At 39.5% G+C, this 18,096-nt stretch overlaps 2 long non-coding RNA genes across 2 annotated transcripts; one reads left to right on the plus strand and one right to left on the minus strand.

The window, feature by feature from the left end:
- Window positions 1-1,305: 1,305 nt before the first annotated feature.
- On the minus strand, window positions 1,306-1,721 carry LOC110696329. Its single transcript, XR_002506267.1, has 3 exons — window positions 1,699-1,721; window positions 1,545-1,616; window positions 1,306-1,444 (listed from the first exon to the last, which is right to left on the minus strand). It is a non-coding gene; the product is annotated as an uncharacterized LOC110696329 (long non-coding RNA).
- Window positions 1,722-12,445: 10,724 nt separating this feature from the next.
- Window positions 12,446-15,780, plus strand: LOC110696330. The gene is made up of 2 exons (XR_002506268.1): window positions 12,446-12,538; window positions 15,596-15,780. It is a non-coding gene; the product is annotated as an uncharacterized LOC110696330 (long non-coding RNA).
- The last annotated feature ends 2,316 nt before the right edge of the window (window positions 15,781-18,096 follow it).

The following is an 18,096-nucleotide window of genomic DNA, read 5'->3' on the forward strand; positions in this document are numbered from 1 at the left end:
AAAAAACTTATAAATATGTGATTATGAGTTGTTTTGAGATGCAAGGAGTTTATAAGTTGAGAAATGAAGAAAATAGTCAAGTGAGTAGCCATATCGGCTCAAAATGGCTTTATTTTGATGAATTGGACCCAAAAACTTAGAACTTGGCGATTTTTATGTAATTTAAAATGACAAACACTTATAAATATGTGAATATGAGTTGTTTTGAGATGCAAGGAGTTTATAAGTTGAGAAATGAAGAAAATAGGCAAGTAAGTAGCCATTTCGGCTCGAATTGGCTTTATTTTGATGAATTGGACCCAAAAACTTCAAACTTGGCGATTTTTATGTAATTTCAAATGAAAAACACTTATAAATATGTGATTATGACTTATTTTGAGATGAAAGGAGTTTATAAGTTGAGAAATGAAGAAAATAGGCAAGTAAGTAGCCATTTTGGCTCGAATTGGCTTTATTTTGATGAAATGCGCCAAAAAAATTAGAACTTTGCTTCTTTTATGCAATTTCAACTCACAATCACTAATACATATGTAATTATGATATGGTTTGAGAATGTACAAGTTTATTAGTTGAGAAATGAATAAAATAGGCAAGTGAGTAGCCATTTCGGCTCAAAATGGCTTTATTTTGATGAAATGATGAAAATTGCTTAATTTTTTTTTTAAAATATGCAACGGCAGCCGCACCGGGACACCCGAGGGAGCCGCCCCCGCTGCCGGAACAGCGAAGGCAGCCCGTGCCGAAGCCACAACAGCCCCGATAGGTGGGTGTAAAAGCTGTAGCAGCCACGGCAGGTGGCTGCCAGTCTGCTGCAGCCTTGGCAGCAGCCTGCCTGGGCTGTTGCTGTCTCGACAGGCGGCTGCCATGGCTGTAGCAGCATAGGCAGCACCTGCCGAGGCTGCAGCAGCCATGGCAGCCGCCTCTCAAGGCTGCAGCAGCCAAGGCAGGCTTCTGCCGAGGCTGCAACAGTCTGGCAGCCACCTGTCGTGGCTGCTATAGCCTAGGTGTCCCGGTGCGGCGAAAGTTGCTTATTTTAAAAAAAAAAAAATTAGAACTTGGCGATTTTTATGTAATTTTAAATGACAAACACTTATAAATATGTGATTATGAGTTGTTTTGAGATGCAAGGAGTTTATAAGTTGAGAAATGAAGAAAATAGGCAAGTAAGTAAATAATTTACCTCCTTATTAATCAACTTCACCCATGCACGTGGCCAATCACCGAAGCTACCTACAGCTTGCCAAAGCATTGTTATCTCAATCTCCTCTATCGGTACGGGTAGTGGGATGTCTTCAAATCCCGCAACCACTGAATCGATCCCAACCGAGTAATGATGTGGCCCCGCCGTAGCACCCGTCGTCGGTTGGGCACTACCATACGCCACCAAACTCAACGCGGTACTATTTGCATGCCCCGGGGCTAGAAGTGCACACCGGGTGTCTTCCTACACAAGTATATATATAAAAAGAAGATAGTTAAATAGGACTTTTACAACAGCATAGATATAACAAACCGGTTCATTAAGGTAGAGGGTTACAAATCACCTGTAACTCTGGAAATTCATGCGGTGTTGGATTTTCAAGCTCCCTCGAGTCCGCATGTGTAGGAGTAGGAACCTGCAACAGTACATCAATCATTGCACCTCAAATCTCAATTAACTCGGTATTTTAAAACTTTTAATAACCCAATTGATTTTACCTCAGGTGGCACATCTTCACCACATATCTCATCTCCTCCATGTCTACCACCTTCTCCTTGTCCTTTTGGTTCAGAACATGAGTCGACCGGGTACTAGTGAGGAACGGCAAAGCCGGTAAGTTCATCAGCTTCGCCCAAGCATTCAATTCACCAACTAACTCGTTGCGTACTTGTTCCTTAATTGATGCCACCTTGGCATCCAACTCCCCCGGTGAGTTAACACTGGCTTGAGATCTACCCGATTTTGTGTATTTGGGACCCATCACCTTATTCCATCCAAGCAATGACCCTCCCGAACCTACTACTCGTCCTGGATGGTATGGTCTTCCCAAAGCCATGGAGAAAGGGTCATTCTCCACACTTGGTTCAAATTTTCCCTCCACCATCTCTTGAGTGTGCTCAAGCTATAGCATAAGGAAAAATGAGGTCAGTAAAACAGTTAATGGTTTGTATAGTGATTAGATGCAAAAGTGACTTAATTTCAACAATTCATAGGTAACTTACAAGCTTATCCGCCAGTTTTTTGGCTTCCGGACCCTTGATGAACCATTTTCCGCTTTTCTTATCAAACGAATGGAGAGAAAAAAAGAAATCACCGGCAAGACTCACCAATGTAGTGATCGTGGAACTAGAGGGTTCCTTCGATGCCACTAGAAGCACTTTAGGGTATACACTCGAAGCGGCCCACTAAGGTCTCTTTTCAGCAAAAGTCTTAGGACCCATACGATGGACGTATTCCTTCTTTTCTGCATTCGCTTGATTTTGCTCTCGAAGTTCCTACAAAACAAAAAATGTTAGTCTCATTAATACAAAAAGTGTCAAGCTATTATCTCATATTTACACAAACTTACAATGGCTTTCTTTTGACTCTTCATTCTAACGAACTCTTCCCAATCATCTTTTGACACGGTCGGCCATATTTGCCACGGGAGACGGTCATCCTCTTTGGCATTCTTCTTCTTTGTTTGCACATTCTTCTTCTTGTGGATCCACCGATTAGTCAACTTGGTCTTAAAGCCTCTGAATCTTTCTGCTAATAAAGAGACAAACGGAAACCCCTTCGTCCCACATCTTTCTCAAGTCATCAATAAGCGGCGCAAGGTAAACATCTATGTCGTTTCCAGGTTGCTTAGGACCAGTTATTAGCAATGAAAGAATTACATACTTACGTTTCATGCACAGCCAAGGAGGCAAATTATAAATCACTAAAAGTACCGGCCATGTGCTGTGTTGGGTACTAAGAGTGCCAAATGGATTCATCCCGTCCGTGCACAACCCAAGCCTTAAATTTCTAACTTCATTACCAAATTCCTCAAACTTCAAATCAATGTTCTTCCACTGTGGAGAGTCAGCTGGATGCTTCAGCATTCTGTTTTTCTTTCTTCCCTCTGCATGCCACCTTAAGTTTTTAGCGTCTTTTGGTATTGAGAACAAACGCTTAAACCTTGGAATAATGGGAAGATACCACAACACCTTAGCAGGAGGTCCCTCTGTGCCAGGATTGCAACTCATGCGCTTGTACCGCGACCGCTTGCATTGTGGACACTCCTGCAGTTTTTCATACTCATTTCGATACAAAATACAGTCATTAGGACATGCATGTATCTTCTTATACTCCAAACCAAAGGGACACATGAGCTTCTTTGCGTAATAATAAGACTTAGGAATTTCATTCCCATCAGGCAACATATCACTTAATGCGGTCAACAAAGAAGTAAAACTGATGTCCGTCCACCCATGCTTCGACTTAATGTTGAAAAGTGTTAGCACGGCCAATAGTTTGGAGTATTTTTTGCACCCGGGATACAAAGACTTTTTGGAAGCCTCCGATAATAATTCAAACACTTCACCTTCAACACCTTGCAACATCTCATCCACTTGTTCATCCTCGACCTCATCCGCCTGATCTTCATCGGCTCCATCCTCACCATTATCAACAATATACTCATCATTCTCGTATTCCTCGTCCACATGAATCTCAGTGCTTCTAACACGCACATCATTCTGATCAAGATCCCCACTGTACTCTCCACTTTCTCCGTGCCAAATCCACACATGGTATAATTGCCTAAACCCACGACATAATACATGATCTCTAATGATTTCAACACTATCGACCACATTCACACAATTACAATCAACACAAGGACAATAAAGGCCTTTGCCTCCCAGTTTGCGTTGATAAGTTAAAGCCCTCTCGCAAAACTCTTGAACCCCATTCCAAAATTCCAATGTATCGCGTCTACCATACATCCAACCACGATCCTTCTCCATTTAGTAAATTGTCTCTAAACATATATATAGCACCATATAATTATAATGTGTAAGTGCTACATATTTTATGTAAATCAAATTCAAGTACAAAACGTGAATATACCATTCATATAGTGAAAAAATGCATGTTTCTAAAGGGTCCTTATCACTCCAACCTAACCCATCCTTGAATGTATACTCTCACTAGTGAATGTATGTCAACTTCCAATTTTAAGGAAAATCCGGCAGCATTTCCCCCTAGTTCTCCAAGTACACGATGTAGATAATTAATTACCCACATATGTACCCAGAGAACATAGTGAGGAAATGGTAAGCCAAGATGTTCCTTAAAATCGAAAAGAAAACATACATTCACCACCTAAGTGAGAGTACACATTCAAGAACAGTCCCAACCGGGGACTATTCAAGACTTTCTCCTAATGAGAAAGCCTTGAACGGGTATCTAGGCATATGATGATGCAATTCAAGTATTCTATATATTGTTGTATTTATTTGCAATTAAACAATACACAAGTTGCAATTTCATGAATAAACTTTTATTAAATGGATGAATAGAAAGAAATATAGGTAAGTAAAGTTTAGTAGTCATACCAATATAGCAAATACCCACTTGAGCTCAATATGTAGTCCTCAAGCTAATTAAACTCTTGCTTCAATTCACATATGAATCTATATATTAAAAAATCAAAAATTAGCAACGTCACTAATTATCTAATATATTCACAAATCTCTAATGTATTCACAATTCTCTAATTTATTCACAACTAATTAAGTGGCAATATCATTATTTCTCTAATTTATGCACAATTCTCTAATTTAATCACAATTCTCTAAATTATTCACAATTCTCTAATTTATTCACAATTTTCTAATTTATTCACAACTAAGTAGAAGCAAGGTCACTAATATACACATTAAAACATACAAAAACTCGACTAAGGAACAAGGTAATGCAAAATTACTAATATATTCAATCGAGGATCAAGAGTCAAAGCATTCAATCACAATAATTTGACTAAGAAATCACCATTTGGAACAAAAAGAAAAGTGCATGGAGAAAAATAAACTCACTCTTTTTCACCAAGCTTCACTGTAGTTCCTCCGTATTCACGGTATCCCCTTCTTTGACAGCAACAGGAATATGATTCCCCGTCTTGTCACGAAGGCCAGGTCCAACAGCAAGAACTTTGCCAGAATTCAGCTGAAATCGAATCCAAGCAACAAAATTCAGTAATAAATCCTTAAACTGATTCAATTATCAAAAACCAAACTCCCCAAAACAAGGCATCATAAACAAATTTCACAGCCAGCAATGTAGCACAAACATACAATTTTAATCCCAACAATGTAGCACAATTTTAATCTAAAATAATGAACCCATTAATTTTCTTTGCATTTCATATACAATCTAAGCACAATTTTAATCTAAAATAAGATGAACCCATTAACTTGAAAAGATGAACTTACCCTAAATTAGTTGGAGGTGGAAGAAGCTGAGGGGATGAGAGAATGAAAAGACCCTCGCTGGTGGAGGAGGCGGTGCGTGCTGGTGGAGGTGGAGGCGGTGCGCGCTGGTGGAGGTGGAGGCGGTGCACGCTGGTGGAGGTGGAGGCGGTGCGCGGTGGTGGAGGTGAAGGCGGTGCGCGCTGCAGCTGTTGTTGTTTGTTTTGCACAGAGAAAGGCAGTGGAGGGCAGGGCAGGGAGATTCACGGCGGTGGTTTAGGCACTTGAAAGCGCCGGTGAAGGTGGCGGCTGTGGTGGAGGGAAAAGGTGGAGGCACGACTATTCTAAGTGAGAACGAAAGAAGGGATGAACGAATGAAGGGAAGGAAAGAGAAAGAGAGGAAGAAAAGAGGAAAAGACGCGGTTTTTTTTTGTTTTGAATTTGGCACCGGTTCAAACCGATGCCTTTTTTATTTTTGGCACCGGTTCAGGCTGAACCGGTGCCTTTTCTCTTTTGGTAAAAACCCGCCCAATTCTAGACCGGTTTTGGGCACCGGTTTAGGCTGAACCGGTGCCATATGGGGGGTGCCAAAACCTGAAGAAAGGAGCGCCAAATGGAATCCTGATGCCTATTGCAAGTACCATCAAGGAAGGGGCCACACCACGGAGCAATGTTGGAATTTGAAGGACGTCATTCAAGACTTGGTGGATGCAAACAAACTTCCTGTCCCTCCAGGCGGCAAGAAGTAATGAACACAAGGCGCACAGTAGATCCTTCGTGCAAGATTTCATGATTTCTTTCTTTATCATTCATCTCAACTCCCCCATTCATGTCTAGCATAGGTTTTCCACTTTGAATTTTTTTTTATATGTTTCATGTGTTTTGTTCACCTTTTCCATTAATAAAATGAGCAATTTTCCTTTACATCTCGATCATAGAATTTTCCATTCATTCATTCATTCTCAACAAAAAAAAATAAAAAAAATAAAAAAAAAAATAAAGTAAAAAAAAAATCAATTACCGAACTAAACCCAAGGTACACCAATGACTTGAGGCACCTTTGCAACCATGTCATTCCCTGTTAACCGTTCAATCACATTCCATTTCTTCATCAACCATTTTGAGCCTCGTCTAACGTTTGGCCTTCATTTCTTCAACCCACATTCACTTAACCCTGGGATTGGAAGATGTGTAATTGTATAACATTCAAAAAGCAAGTAAAAACAAAAAAAAAGAAAGCAGCAAAGCAACAATAAAACAATGTCTAAAGGCAAGTGTTCCAATGTCTTTGATATGAACACGTCTCAAATTGCGTCTCTCATCGAGTGCTCGGTACCGTGCCTAAGAAACATGAATGCTAAGTAGTGATGGACCGCATGATCTGAGATTGCCTACATTGATTCAAAAGAATGAAAAAAAAAAGTTCAAAACAAAAAAAAAAAATGTGTTGAAAATAAACTTGCAAAATTCAAAATTTTCAAATTCACAATTACACATCTTGGGGGCTTCTCTCGGGTCTTGAGCCTTTTACCTCTTTCTTCCTTAAACCATCAACTTAACCACATTACAACCCTTGAAAGACCTCTTTGAGGTGTACATACACTTGTGCAAAGTTCGGTTAGAGCTACGTTCGGCCTGATTCCTAACGGATACGTAGGCAACCTCACATCGAGGTGCGGCCACATTCATATTCACATCCATGCATGATCGAGTCAACGAATATCCAATGCTTATCCCTACCCATTTAGAGCTAGATTTGGGGGCTTGAACCCAAATCACATTAGCTTACCCAGCCTGAAGAGTCATCATCTTTAACTCTTCTCACATCTCTTTCCATCGCTATAACCCTTGCAGCCAGCCTTAGTATCACATTCACACACTTCACTCACACATCCATATCCATATCAATCATCCTTCCCTTTAAGAGCCCTTTATCATGAAATCTTGTTTCAACACTTTGCATGTTTCATCATATTTAAAGACAACATTCAGTAGAAGAAACATTGTATACTTGCTTAGCTTCCTGACCTGAGCAATGTTCATTGTTTCGCATAATGTGCTAAGAAACATTTATATATCAATGATTTTTAATCATACAAAGCATATCGTGCTTAGCTCCTTAACCTAAGCAACGTTCATTATGCAATAATCACTATACGTGCTTAGCTTCTAGACCTAAGTGACGTTCAAAATCGCTTCTTTACACCATATATGATGCTTAGCTCCATGACTTAGTTCATTCATCTATCGTGTCACATGATGTAATTGTCCTTAGCCTCCTGGCCTAAGAACATGCATCATGCATACATTATTTTCAGGACAAGCAATTAAATCCATACGATTCATTTCGTCTTGCTCAAGGAGGAAGCTCAAAACTTCTTTCCTTTTTTCGCGTCTTTTCTTTTGGAAGGAAGTTCGAAAATAAAAGTTCAGTTTTCACATCTTTCTTTTTCGGGAGAAAATCGGTACCCTCCACTCATGACAAAAATTGACGGAAAATTTTTGCTTTTGCATCTTTGTTTGCTTGTGTCTGCCACACACATATACACACACACACACACACACTCACAAGTCATACACATGTCATGTCACATCAAGTCAAACTTGGTCAAGTTAGTGGTCAAGTCAATCACAGTATATACGAGTCCATTGGCAAATTTATTTTTGTAGGTCTTATCCACAGCCCACGTCTGGGGACAAGTGGACCATCTACAGCCCACGTCCGGGGACAAGCGGACCATCTACAGCCCACGTCCGGGGACAAGCGGACCACCATCATTTCAAAACTCAAGGTTCTCGATACATAGAGACTTGCAATCTCATCATCTTTCGACTTTCCTCAAGCATGAAAGTATTATCCGGTGGTTTTTTCTTCAAGTATAGAAAACCGCCAAATCGACTTTCCTCAAGCATGGAAGGCATTATCGGTGGAATTCTTCAAGCATAGAATGACACCATATTCATCAGTCGGCTTTCCTCAGGCTTGGAAAGCGTTATCGGTGGATTTTTCTTCAAGTATAGAAAACCGCCAAGTCGGCTTTCCTCAAGCTTGGAAAGCGTTATCGGTGGATTTTTCTTCAAGTATAGAAAACCGCCAAGTCGGCTTTCCTCAAGCATGGAAAGCATCATCGGTGGATTTCTTCAAGCATAGAATGACACCAAATTCATACGTCGACTTTCCTCAAGCATGGAAAGTATTATCCGGTAGGTTTCTTCAGGCTTAGAAAACTACCAAACTCCTCAGTCGGCTTTCCTCAGGCATGGAAAGCGTTTCAACAGACGTCATCCGGTGGATTCCTTCAAGCATAGGAAGCTACCAAGCTCATTTGCCACCAATACACTGGTGTTAGATAAGCATTCTATCCCTTTACTCTTTTATCTGTAGAACTAACATTATTCTGCAGGTATCGGCGTATACAGAATGATTTAGGATCACAGAACGTCTTAAATCATTCTCCGTCCCTATCGGCTACTTTGACTATCGTTTTCGAAACTGACGTTTCTACAAACACAGTCAAAGTGGGGGCTTCTGTAGACACCTAAAAATGTCTCCCCAAAACCAAACCCGATGATGAACAACCTTTTACCGCCACTATTGGTCAGGTTTAGTATTTAATCCCGAGAGTGCTTAAAAATCATATTTTATTAAATTCATATTTTTTAACAGTCCATGGATTAGTTTTGATGTTTGGTAAAATCATAGTTTTAATTTCAACCCAAACTTATTAATTAATTTTTAGCCCAAGCCTTTTTTATTTTATTGTTTTATTATTTATTTTTGGCCCAAACCCTTTATTTATTTTTATTTAATTATTTTCTTATTTTAGCCCGAATAATAAAAAGTCAGAAAAGGCCCGAAATTATCAATCGGCACTTAAAATGCCGAAGGAAATTAGGTTTAAAAATGTATTTAGACGGAAAAACAGGATGGAATTTCCCGCGCCACGGCAGGTACCTACCGTGTCACGGGAATCCTTCCCGTCTGACAGTGGGATTTCCCGTGACACGGGAGGTCTGCCGTGACACGGGACATTCCGTGTCTTTTCCGCGTAAACCCTTAACGCGTTTTTTATCCCGTTTTCTGAAAATTTCCCGCATCACACCAAAAATGTACCGTGTCACGGGAAAGTGTACCGTCTGACGGTGGAGCTTCCCGTGTCACGGTACAGTTTGACCGTGTCACGGGATACTTTTTTAGGGTTTTTATCATTTTAGGGTTTCGTGTGCTCCATCAGCACATTTTCCCTATGAATCCCCCCTCATTTCTGATGAAAAGGGTACCGAGTAATTCTCTGATTTAATTTTCTCTCTTCTATGCTTTAGTCTAAACACTAGCCTACCCCTTTACTACTTCAAAACTCCTTCTTCAAGTACTCAAAGGAGCCCATACTTTACTCGTGGTTCCATCCTTAAGCCAAGGCGTTTATTATTTTGTAGTTGCAAACAAACAGAATCAAAGTAAGAGTCATGCTCCTTTTATTTTTATTATTTTTCTAACGATTATATGTTGTTGGAATTGTGATTAAATTGGTTTTAATATTAATGTTGTTTTATTTTTTATGATAACCATATTGCATGTTTAAAGGGAATATGTAATTGAAAATCACGCCTAATAAGATAATTTGGACAACCGGTTTAGGATCCTTTTTAATCTTATTATTAATTGAAGTGATCACCAATATTTTAGAATTATGTGTGCATTAATATTAAACCAATTTAGTTAAATAATAGTTTGGAGCGAATTGAATTATTGTTTGTATGCCTTTGAGATCACAGGAATGTTTTTCACTATAAGAATCGAGTAGAGGCCAATACGGGCGAATGTGACTCCACGACTCACTTCGTACCATCATCCCCGATCCTCCTTTTGTGGTTCCGAACCATATGGAGTTAGTAATCTCATGGATTATGATGGGGTGTAACCTTCACGGGTCAATCGTTGTTGCCTTTGTTGTCCCTTATTCGTGGTTGCCTTTTTATGATCCGTGAACGGTTTACAAGTTCCTTAAAAACTTGTTGGCGGCTCCCTACTTTCCTTGTCCCTAATCGTATTATGTCAATTCCCACTTCCTATGAGTGCCAAGCATATTCACACATGCTTTTAACGTAGGCGCACTTCGAGCGACGCCTACACTTGTTATGAGAATGTGCCTGGGTATATATAGGAGAAGAACCAAGCTGGTGCCACCTTATGACGTTAGGTGGCAAACCGACCTTACGTACCAGGTGCCTACGTGGCGGAAGCAGCTCTCCACATGGCCGAAAAGAGGGTCGTTAAGGATGTTTGGGTTCTACTAAATAGTAATGTGAAAGATTTTACTTTCGGCCAATTAACAATGCTGTCGGTATTATCCCGTACACTAACCGTTCTACTTGATTGAAACATTTTAAAAAATAAAATTAAAATTAAAATGGAAAAACCTAATTTCTCACGGGTTTACCCTTTTTTTTATAACTCCATTCTCAACCAGCCGTTAAAGGCATACATTTCTTCCCTTCATCAATACTTTCCTCCTCTCTCCCTCTCCTTAGATATGGCTTAAGTAGGGATGGCAGTGGATCTGGACCCGACCCGGATCCGTGGATCCAGATCCTTTTTCACGGATCTGGGTCCTCAAATTTTGGACCCGACGGATCCGGGTCGGATCCGGGTCCAGCTGGAAAAAATGGATCTGGGTCCGGGTCTAACTACCAGACCCGGACCCGGATCCGTAGACCCGTTTTAGAAATTTATTTTTTTTTAAAAATAAAATTCCTAATACAAGTGTACAGGCGCAGCTATACAAGACTCACAAAGTCACTCACAAATTTCGGGCCATATTAGAAATTGAAATCAACCCACAAAAAAAAACCCTAATTTTCTCTCTCTAGATTCCTTCTCCAATCTGGCAATCTCCACCAGCCACCACTCAACCTACTCTCCATGAACCACGACTCCATCAGATCGGCGGCAATCTCCGATCAGTTCTGTAACTCCTGTTAGTTCGGCGGCAATCTCCCTTCATTGCTGTAAGTCCCGTATTCCCTCCTCTTTTTAGTTTCTTTGTTGTTTACTTGTTTACTTTATATGAGCCAATAAACTAAAGTAGTAGTTTAGATTTGTTTGTGATGAATTTGTATAAGTTTGCATTTCAGTTGATGAAATTCGTGGGTTTATTTGTGTTATTGACGAAATTAGTGGGTTTATTTGTGATGTTGATCAATTCGTGGCCTTGTGGAGTTGTGGGTTTATTTGTATGTCAGTTGATGAAATTCTCAATTTCGTGGGCTATTTGTGCATGTTTTTGCTGCCAATTTGGTTGCACAATGTCAGTTTATCAACTATAGAAGAACTTAGCAATGATAATGGGAATTTGTATGTGAAGTAACTGTGAAGTAATGTCAGTTTATCAACTTAGCAATGTCAGTTTATCAACTTAGCAATGTCAGTTTATCAACTTAGCAATGTTAGTTTATCAACTTAGCAATGATAATGGGAATTAGTAGTATCATGTTTTTGCTGCCAATTTGGTTGCACAATGTCAGTTTATCAACTTAGCAATGTTAATTTATCAACTATAGCAGCTTATTCATTAGCGTGATTGAATCTGTTTAGCCTCAGCAAGTCAGCAATAGTTTGTTTTGTTAATTTTTATAATGTATGAAGCGTTACAGTGAGTGAGCGAATGATTGGGGCTTGCAGTCAGCAATAGACCCGTTTTGGACCCGGATTCGGACTCGGATCCGTTGGATCCATCGGATCTGGATCTGGATCCTCATTTTATGGACCCGACGGATCCGGGGCGGATCTGGATCCAAGGTTGAAAACGGATCTGGATCCGAGTCCATCTGGACCCGGTCCAGATCCGACCCATTGCCATCCCTAGGCTTAAGGTTCCTCCATGGCTTTTACCCTAACTACAATCAAAATTATCTCCATGGCAGAAAACCAATCTCTTCCTCAACCAAAAAGCCCAAATTTAAAGCTTCAACAATGGTGAAACCACAAGCAACTAAACCAATACAAGTCGCCCAATATTCGGCCACAACGCCTCTTTCATTGTCCTTTATCAATTCTCCTCCACATTGCTGCCCAATTTGGATTTGATTGTCAAATTCAAATTGACTTATTCAATTTATAGATGTATATTTAGCATATTAGGTTGTGATTTTATATGTTTATTACTTCATTGTTTTTTTTTTTGGAAAATAAGAGAAAATTTTATTACCAAAAGGAAAAGTTACAACTTACAAAAGCTAAGTTATAACAAACACCACACCAAACAAACAAACCAACCAAACACCAAACCGTTCAAGCTCTATCTCCTACCACCTTCTAGGAAGGGTACAGGAGAAAGAGACAAGAACACCCGGAGCACAAGCTTCCAGCCACCTTCTAGGAAGGGTTCTAGAAATAAGGCCCGAGAACACAGAGACAAGCATAAAGCAACAACAAAACACACCACCCCTATAAACTTTAAAAGGCAAACCTCCTCCTAGACTCAGTTGCAAAGCAACAAGACTAGACAAAAGAGGGAAAAGAATCAGCCCAAGGACAATGACAAAAAAACTAGAAAACAAAGCATTGCAACACAGACAGCAGCATAGAAGAACAGCAACAGAGACTATTGCAGCATTAAAAACAGCTACAACACAGTGCAGCAACTCCAACACTAGCAGCACCACCTGCAGCTAAACATCACAGCAGCAACACAGCCTGCAGGGTACAGCAAAAAGCAACAGCAACAACAACTAAGGAGCAGCAGTACATCAAGTCAGCAGCAGCAGCAGAGAATCAGAGCAACAGAGCACAACAGCAGCAAACACCAAAAGCAAAAGTTGCTGCACAGAATAGCCCTCAGCAACAACTGCAGACAGCAAGCAGGGCAGCCAGCAACAGCCACTGCAACAGTACAGCAGGGCAGGCAGACAGCAGCAGATGCAGCCAGCAGCTGCAGCACAGCACCAACCATAGACATCTCCTGATCAGAGCAGAACCAGAGCAGACAACAAAGCAAACCAGTCAGCAGCAACAAGAGAAACAGCAACTACAACTGAAATTCAGCAACAACAAGAAAGCATAAGCAATAGCAGAAATCAGCATCATAAATAGAGCCACAAGAGCAGCCAAAGCAAGACATCTATAGCAATAACCCCCAAAAAACCAGAACTCAAAAGTTAGGAACCAGAAATCAGTAAGAACCAGCAACAGAAATAGAAGACCAAGAAACAGGAGAAGCTCCTAAACGATCAAATATTTGCTTCCCGCCGGGATTCTACAGACTGAATGAAAGACAATATCCCTAACTAGAGCATCAACAGATTTGCAACAACCAGTAAATAGAATTGCATTCCTCTGAATCCAAATACCATAAACTGTTTCAGTGAAGGCCACCTGGATCACTTTGTTTTTCAATCTGGAACTTCTACAAATTTTCTTCAGCCAATCAACCTCATCACTAAACTGCTAAACAGGCTTGGAAACATGTAAGATACCCAACACCTTACTCCAAACCTGTCTACAGTATTCACAATCAAAAAAATAAGTGTTGAACACTTTCATTGCTATTCAAGCACAAGAAACACCTTGGATCACAAGAAATGTGCCACTGAAGCAACCTATCCTTAGTGACAAGCCTATTCCACAAAGCTAGCCACAAGATAAAAACACTTTTAGGAGTTCCTAAGTTATGACAAATAACTCTCTTCCAAGGAACTTTAGGCACTTGAGGCCTAATAGCAGCATAAAGCTTCTTGATTTTCAACTTTTTTGCCCTGTATGAAACCATCCCATCCCCCTTGATCATTCACACCATCTCTACAACTCAGAATCTTCTCCAAGAACCAAGAGCATTTAGCAGGGGTAGGGGTGGTCCAACAATCTTTATGCTTGAAGTAGTAGATATGGACCCACTTAACCCAAAGATTATCAGCCTTGTGAGCAATATCCCAGAGTAACTTGGTGACAGCTGCTTTATTCCACTCAGGAAGAGAAAGCAAGTTCCAGCCACCACAAACTTTAGGTAGACAGACATTATTCGAAGCAACCAAAGATTTCTTAGCAGGGGCAGAGGATCCAGTCCAAAGAAAACATCTGAACCTAGCCTCGATCTCTTTCAGAATTTTCTTCGGCAAGATAAAAAATTTGGGCCCAATAAGTCTGAATACCAAACAACACACTCTTCACCAATTGAAGCCTCCCAGCATAAGGCAAGTGTTTAGCCATCTACCCTTGGATTCTAGCAGTGACCTTCTCCACCAAAGCCTACATTGAGCAATAGTAAGCTTCTTGGAAGAGAGAGGGACCCCAAGATACCTAAAAGGGATGGTACCTTGAGAAACACCAAGAAGCTCCCTCATCTCTTTCTGAACATCAACAGAAACTCCCCCAAAATAGACTTCACTTTTATCAATAGCAGAAAGCCCAGAGGCACCCGAGAATTTCAAGAAGGCTTGGAAAAGAAGCTTAACAGAAACACTATCAGCCCTAGAAAACATCAATAGATCATCAGCAAACATCATGTGAGTTAGGTTTAACTTTTCACATCTAGGATGAAAGTTAAAATCAGGAGTTAACCTAAGCTCATCAAGGCATCTGGAGAGGTATTCCATACCGATAGCAAAAAGAAAGGGAGACATAGGGTCACCTTGTCTTAATCCTTTCTTAGCTTCAAAGGGAGGGGCAGGAAAACCATTAATAAGAATAGAATAAGAGACAGAAGTATTACTTCATTGTTAATTATCATATACTGTTTGTTCTTGTTTTCTCACATCTTTTAATTTTTTTTTTCATTTTCATTAGTTGTTCATTTGATTAATGTGAGTTTCTATGCTTTAAATTAAAGTATTTTTTTGTTTATGGATTAATGTCGAAATGATGCTATAGATCTACATTTTTTTGTTAAGTTGTTTTGTTTTAGGAAGATGTTTCTTTGATCTTGATTTTATTTTATTTTTATTTTATTTTTGAGATTATGATTAAGATCTACAGTTTTGTGTTGATGAAAATGCATGCCTTATACTTCCTATTTGTTTTTTTTGTTGGCTCTGACATTAAAAACAAAGGGTTATTATTTGGATGTTTGGTTAATTTCTAGTAACATGACTAAAAATGAATATATTTTAGTTGTTAAATATGTTTTATTTTAATTATCTATACATCTAATACTTATAATTTTTTTTTGCTTGTTTGCTTCAACAGATGAAGTAGATATAGAGGAGAAAACATTCTTAAAGATCTTCATGGAATCCTGCATTTTTGTTTCAAGTATTATTTTTTTCGCATTTGATTTGTATCAAAATGTACTTGGTGTTTTTGTCAAAAAAAAAAATGTACTTAGTGTTGTAATTAATTGAATACAGAGGTGAATAAAATTTATTTTGGTATTGGATTTTGACTTTTACAGTTTAAATTTGATTTGAGTTATTGATTGATGATGTAGATTTGTAGATATCAAACCTCCGCAATTCATGGAAATTATTATATTATTTAAAAAAACAATTAGACAAAGAGATATGTTATCTATGGGAACCGTTCTCTTTGATTTTGTATTCTACACGAGTTTTGAAGAATAAAATAAAACGGCTGACTCACAAAATCGTTCTCTTTCTTTTGCATAAAGAACGCCTTTTCTACCCGTTTTATAAACTTTACACATCGCTTAGCAGAAGAACGCTTCTAAGACGTTCTATAAGCCCTATTTCGACAGTTCTCTACCCCCTTTTTTGTAGTAGTGAAGCAAGGTAGTCTGACCGTGATGATTAACACCAACAAAATTTGCAAAGGGCAAATCATATTTATTCAATAGGAATGTCGTATCAAAACAAACAACATCCCTAAAATCTTCATAAGCAGCTCGACTACGAGCATCGATCCACAAAACATCTTGAAGCATACCATTCTTATCCAACCACTGCATGTGAAAGAAATTCTTGTTGTTAGTCTGCATCATTTGAAAGTACTTCATCATCGCATTTGCATCACCATCTTTAAATTTCAGCTTCTTCTCCCTCGCCCTTAAATTATGCAAGTCCTTCTTAATGAAACGCATATTCTGTAGGCCATTCCTCTCAGTAGCCATGAGGTTATGCATAGTTGAAGTGCTTATCCCAACATCATCAACAAATTTTAGCCTTTTCCTAACATGAGGCATCTCTCCAATTCTGCCATTCTATGCTTTGGAACTAGCAATGCTTTGGAAGGGGTTGGATTATGATTCTTATGCTCCAACTCCACCTTCTTCAACTCCAAGAAACCCACATTTTTTAGTCTTCTTCATTGCTACGGGTTCCCCTTCTAACTCCCTTGCCAATCTTTTCCCACCAACTTTCCTCCTAGTATCTGTTTTACCATAACACTCGCATTTCCATGTTGTTGCACGCTAAACCTTAACTCCCCCACAACCTTATAGGCACTTTGTGCAAGCACAACCCCAAACCCTTGCTGCTTGCCATACACATTGTAATACAAATCTGCTTCTTGTCAGGTATCAAAAATCATACCAACCTGAGGAGCCTCCACGGTTACACAGTCCAGGTTCACCATAGACTTGCACTCCTTCTCATCTGGAATGCAATATCCTCCCCTTTCCCCATTCCCCTCCTCCTCTACATAATCATCCACATAAACCACAACCATTTTAGCTTCATCGTCACCCACTTCATCATCACCAATAAACATCAAGTCATTTTCCTCATCCTCTCCTTTTTCCCCCAACAAACAACCCTCAATTGCTCCTGACATTTACACCTATATTGGGGTAATTCAAGGCAAATTAGCACAAACACAGGCATATTCCACAAATACAAGCGTATAACAACCATTTCCACAAAAACAGATAATTAACCAAATAAATAAGAAATCTAACTAAACTAACTCAAAATCAAATAATTACCTACCCAAAATCAGATAACTAAATACAAAATCACAATGATTTTAGCCTTTTCCTAACATGAGGCATCAGCAAATTTTAGCCTTTTCCTAACATGAGGCATCTCTCCAATTCTGCCATTCTATGCTTTGGAACTAGCAATGCTTTGGAAGGGGTTGGATTATGATTCTTATGCTCCAACTCCACCTTCTTCAACTCCAAGAAACCCACATTTTTTAGTCTTCTTCATTGCTACGGGTTCCCCTTCTAACTCCCTTGCCAATCTTTTCCCACCAACTTTCCTCCTAGTATCTGTTTTACCATAACACTCGCATTTCCATGTTGTTGCACGCTAAACCTTAACTCCCCCACAACCTTATAGGCACTTTGTGCAAGCACAACCCCAAACCCTTGCTGCTTGCCATACACATTGTAATACAAATCTGCTTCTTGCCAGGTATCAAAAATCATACCAACCTGAGGAGCCTCCACGGTTACACAGTCCAGGTTCACCATAGACTTGCACTCCTTCTCATCTGGAATGCAATATCCTCCCCTTTCCCCACTCCCCTCCTCCTCTACATAATCATCCACATAAACCACAACCATTTTAGCTTCATCGTCACCCACTTCATCATCACCAATAAACATCAAGTCATTTTCCTCATCCTCTCCTTTTTCCCCCAACAAACAACCCTCAATTGCTCCTGACATTTACACCTATATTGGGGTAATTCAAGGCAAATTAGCACAAACACAGGCATATTCCACAAATACAAGCGTATAACAACCATTTCCACAAAAACAGATAATTAATCAAATAAATTAGAAA

The sequence above is a fragment of the Chenopodium quinoa genome, unplaced genomic scaffold, assembly GCF_001683475.1.
Source record: "Chenopodium quinoa cultivar QQ74 unplaced genomic scaffold, ASM168347v1, whole genome shotgun sequence".
Lineage (NCBI taxonomy): Eukaryota > Viridiplantae > Streptophyta > Magnoliopsida > Caryophyllales > Amaranthaceae > Chenopodium > Chenopodium quinoa.